This window comes from Columba livia, chromosome 2 (genome assembly GCF_036013475.1).
Source record: "Columba livia isolate bColLiv1 breed racing homer chromosome 2, bColLiv1.pat.W.v2, whole genome shotgun sequence".
NCBI lineage: Eukaryota > Metazoa > Chordata > Aves > Columbiformes > Columbidae > Columba > Columba livia.
The window spans coordinates 73,246,337-73,251,733 of NC_088603.1; positions in this window are offsets into that span (position 1 = coordinate 73,246,337).

Below are 5,397 nucleotides of genomic sequence, written 5' to 3' on the forward strand. Positions count from 1 at the left end.
CGCGCACTGGGCAGGGAGCGGACCGGAAGCTCCACCCCCTCCTCCCGCGGGGGTGGCTGAGGGGCGGGGGCGCTCGGGCGGTGCGTTTGGTTCCGCCAGGAGAGGGGGGAAGATGGAGCAGAGTTGGGGTGCTCGGCCCCGGCACCCGCGTTCACAGCGTCACCTTCTTGCCTTCTGAGGCGGTCGCCCCGCGCGCCTCCTCAGGGAGCCTTTCGGAAACGAGAGCGCCGCTTCCAGCCGCTCGGGCTCCGCAAGGGCCTAGTGACGGGAGGGGGCTGCTGGGCCTCTCGGTACGTGCTCTCCAGGGGCAGCTGGTGCATCCTGTGAGGCGTTGCTTCTCTCAGTTTGCTTTTCCAGGCTCCGTCTGCTTGTGCTGAGCTGCACGGAAGGGGTTAGTGGGCGTTTGGCGGTGGGGTGTTGGGCTGCGTTTGGGGTGTGCTGGTAAGTGGTTCTGGTCTGGAGGCCTCCGTGCATTAGTGGTGCAGCTTTCTGACCAACGTTATTTGTTTTAATACCGCCTGTTGCATAGTGGGAGCTGTTGCAGGCTTAACACAAAAAAAAGATGTGGTATTATTAACCTGTAGTTCGTTTTTAATTGCCACAAGAAATTTGAGTAATCATTTATAGTATCGTTCTTCTGGCAAAACCCTTACTCCTTTCAGATAGTCTTAAGGTCTACAGACATCCTGATGGCTGGAAGCTGCATCTAGATTTATTTCTTTGTGGCGCACAGTTTTTATAAAAGACATTTGGAATCAAGTAGATTTTAACTGGTTTGTTTATTGTCTTTTGTAGATTTACTTACCAGCAACTGTGGAAGATGAATGAATTTAAATACAAATACCAGTGTGAACCTGCATCCCTCTGACAAAATCGCGACATCCCAGTTGTATGCTGTTGTGCCTGAAGGTTTTGGAGCCCAGATTTGCTGGCCTGGTGGAAATGTTTCTGGTGGAGGTATACAGGTGCAAGCTCTGCCAGTTCACAAGTAGCATCAAAAGTAAGATCAGGATGCACCTGGCTTATATGTATGAAATAGATACAGCATGTCAAATTGTGGTCTGTCCTAAAATGGGCCATGATTAAAATGAGTTGTATACCACGAGAGATGAGGCTAATAATGAAAACAAAGAAAATCTTGCAAAAAAGGTCTGTGTTACTACCTGTGTATTGGATGCTTCAAAATGAGAGGTCCTCACTGTTTCGACATGAGCATGAGCAGTCAGAGCAATAACCCGCATGCCTCTTACTCCTGTGAATATCTTGTTTGCAGAAGCAGCAGCTCGTTTGCAGATTGAAGAGCCCTGTTCTGCAGTGCTGACTTCTCTTTCCTATTCCAAGAATGATGATAAAGCAGCCCAGTCTGTACATCTTGGCCTCTGTCGTGTTTCCAGTTTCTGGAACTCAGACCTTAGCTGGGAAGATAAAACCCTAAAGCTGAATCAAGGTGTAAAAGTTACAAAAATCAGAAGACAGCTAGCTGTGACAGTAAAGGGTTAGCTCATCCTATGAAAGATATTTGTGCCCTAAAGCTGGCTTCTGAGAAAACAGCATTTCTGCAACATGTGCAACCTAGCACTGAAGTCAAAAGATGCTTATAAAACTTATGAAATGGGTCATGATGAGGATCGTGGCTTTAAATGCATTTTTTGTCTCATGACTGAATGGGAGGTAATGAAAAACCATTTAAAATCACACAAGCGGATAAAAGAAACCTCCTAGTGCCTCATCTGTTAAGGTGTTTTTATGTCACAAAGTGCCTGGAATGTGCATCGAAACAGCCATCAGATAAAACCTCATCTCTTTCAGTGCACAATGTATTAATCATCTTTTGAAACTGAGTGGATAAGAAGTCTTCACTAGCTTGCCGTTATCAGGATGTGTTTAAATGTCTGCACGGTGATTTTACCAGTAAGTAAAATTTTATTTTTCATTCTTATACAATTGCCTCAGCTATGACCTTCTTTGTGCACATAACTTCTTTTGGTTAATGCAAAATTTGGGAGAGAGTTTCAGCATGAGCTGTGAATGTTGTCATGAGAAGCTACAGTAAAACATCTTCATATTGGTTTAAACAAAGCTTAAGAATTGCAAAAATTCTAAAAAGTGTTGTAAATCTTCACTTTTTGGTTATGTTCCTTCATTCTGCAAAATCCTGTCTCATATTGTGGATTCTGAGTATTTCTAGGAGTAGTTGACCGTCATGTTCCAATAATTTCAGTATTATTAGCTTATTAGTAGCTCTGTAACATCACTGTAAAGGTACTTCTAATAAGGTTCATGCTTTTTAGCTCTGAGTTTTGTGGCACTGCTAATGGCTAGATATTATCTCCTTTTATAAATGTAGGACCTTGGCAGAGTAACATAATCTGTGTCTCTTAAACCACAAAATGACATGATTCAGGTATTCCAGTACTGTTCTCCTTTGCATTGACTACAAATGTTGCTTTTGTACCAATTGTACTTTATTTAACCAAGGAGGAAAAAAACATAAAAATGTTTATCTTACTAATTGCAAGTGTTTTCCCCTAAATGAAGTTATGTATTTAGTGCTTACCTTCAAATCCGTAGGTAAAATCTTGAAAAATTGGTCTACAAAGGTAGTCTGTGTTATTTTTCTTATTAACTGTTCAGTATTGCAGGTGATTGCTGTGGTTGATTTTTAACAAGGTTTTCACAGCTGCTACTCCTACTATAGACCAAATTCTTGCTGTCTTAGTTCAAAGTACTGATTTGTTTCTCATTGCGCAGTAAGGCCAGTGCAAAAACTGGTAATTTATGTGAAATAAGATGATGACTCATAGGAGTGTTCTGGAGTTTGTGGCAGTGGTCAGCTAAGAAAATAGGCAATGTTAGGAGCGTTGGGAAATGTGGAATAACAGGGCTTCCTGTGATTGTTGCTAGGCTGGATGTTACATCTGTGTTGTGGTGTACGTTTTGAAAGGTTTAGATTAAATAATGTATTGTGCGGTTGAATTTTGAAGTTGTTTCTGGGATATGTGGGGTTCTGAGTTTTTACTGTTTAAAACAGCAGGAGATAAAATTTTATAGAAAATTGTTGCAGAATTTCTGCAGGAAAAGTAACTAAATAAAGGGTCATTTTTAGAACAAAAAGCAAAATGACTATCCTGTTTGTTTCAGGAAAACATACAGTGTCTCCACTTAATTGTGTGTGGCTTAAAGCTGACAACAAGGCTGCAATCTAGTCAAACTTTTTCTCTAAGAAGTTGGGAAGCAGAGCACATGGAGAGCTGAAATTCACAATATTTCAAAGTAGAGATGGCTACAACAGTGAGAATATTTTTGAGTGCTTACACAAACAATGTTTTCTGAAGTGACAGGAGAGCTGTTTTGTAGTGACCAATTATAGGTTGTCTCTTGAATACATAATTTACTTCCATTGGGGGGGAGAGGAGAGGGGCAAGGCAGGGGAAATTAAAAAATCTGTCTCCCTTACAACTGTAGTGAGGAAACAAACTGGAACTAGGTTTTCTGAATACTTTTTTGTCAGTTTCCATCAGGTCTGGGGGCAATGAATTTTGAAGATTGTAACTTACCATTCACTGTTATGTTAATATACCCAGAATGTTTACTTAATAGTAGCTTCATGTTGAAAAATTTAGTAGGTTAAACTTACATTTGCTTTGAATATTGTTTGTATTTTTCTGATCAATGTGCGCAAAGGAAGCCTTTCTAAATATCTGTTTAACACCATGCTAATTTCTATACATTTTTGAGGTGGAGAAGAAACATTGAAGGAATTGTGAACAGCCTTTGGCTTGCTAGTATTTTTCAGATGTTTTGTTCCATTACAGGAAGCTTTACTGTAACATTACGAAGAACTGTTGTCTGCCAATTTGTTATGCTTGTGAAGTTGATAAAATGGGTATGTGAGCCTTCCTGCTTGTTGGTAAGGGTAAGACCTGAGCATAATAATGGTATAGAATAAGGGGTGGAATGTGCTGGGTCAGCCAAGATAGGGTTAATTTCTACAGTGACAGGGCAGCCAATCCAGAACCAGTCAAAGTGGGTATTTGGTACCATTTGGTACCCCAGTTACAAAGGGGGTGAGCCAGGGGCAGGCTTGCTTACTCCTTCTCTCTGTTGGGAGCCGGGCAGCTCAGGAGTCTCCTGTTTTTTCCTGGATCATGCAGTTTGGTGCTTTCATATTTCGGGTGCAAGCTGTGGTTTGGGCAAGGGGGGAGGTGGTTTTGATGTGAGCTGTGTGAGGAGGTTTTGGCGATGGCTGCTGCAGCGAGACTACCATGTGGTGGGACCACCGTATGATTGGGTTGGGCTGTGTGTCCGTTGCTTTGTAGATTCTTTCATTATTGTTCTTGTTACTGTTTGACTTTATTTGCTGTTTGGTTAAACTGTTTTTTATCCCAACCCACAAGTTTTGCCTTTATTTTCTGATTCTCTTCCCCATCCCACCAGGGGCGAGGGAGAGGTGAGTGAGCGGCAGGTGGCTTTAGCTCCTGGCTGAGGGGGCTTGGGGACAAACTACAGCCACCTGCAGCCTCCAACCAGTACTTTTTCAGACCACATTTAGACTGTCACCAGATATGCTTATGAGAAAATGGATAAGTAAAGTGTATGGCATCTCACCACTAAAACTAATCCTTTGAAGCTTGGGTATTTTGGTGTTTCCTAAGTATCTGTTCTTTCATTATTTTTCATATGCTCCATATTTCACATCAAAATAACTCCACTGCAAGTATATATTTTGCTAACTCATCTTAAGACTGTGGTTTGAAGTCTGTTTTTTTTTTTGTTTTGTTTTGTTTCTTTGTTGTTGTTCTGCTTTGACCTTGGTTGAGAGGAGTGCATTGAGCATCCTTAGAGCTGAGCTAACCTTGCTTTTCATGCCAGAGCCCCCATGGTCAAATTGTGTCTTCATTAATAATGGCTCTTTCTTCTGAAATACTGTGCTTCTCAGCCAAATTCAGTCTCATATTGCTTAAATAAGTACAAAACAGTTTAAAACTACATAATAGGCCTGCATATCTCTCCCTCTTTCTGTATTCTAACTGCTTACTTCATATTTAGTATTATAAAACTGCACTGCATTTTTTTACTACTCTAGATGCTCTGCTTTGTTACCGATGTTACTGTTAATTTAAAAGACAGGATTTCACTTGCTTACCTGTCTTGCTTTTTTGGATTTTTGTTTAAACTGTATTGGCTGAACTTTATGTTGTTTCTTTGCCTCCAACTGATAGTTCTCCTTTAAAAAACAAATGAACCAGAGTGATTCAACCAATTTTCTAGAGTGCATATGGGGAAAACTTTCTGTTTGTAATGTTTTCAAATGGAATCAGTGAGACATAAAACCCTAATATTCCATGACTTGCAGAAAAGGTCTAAGCATTTTTCAGATGGTGTCTTCTGTTAGAA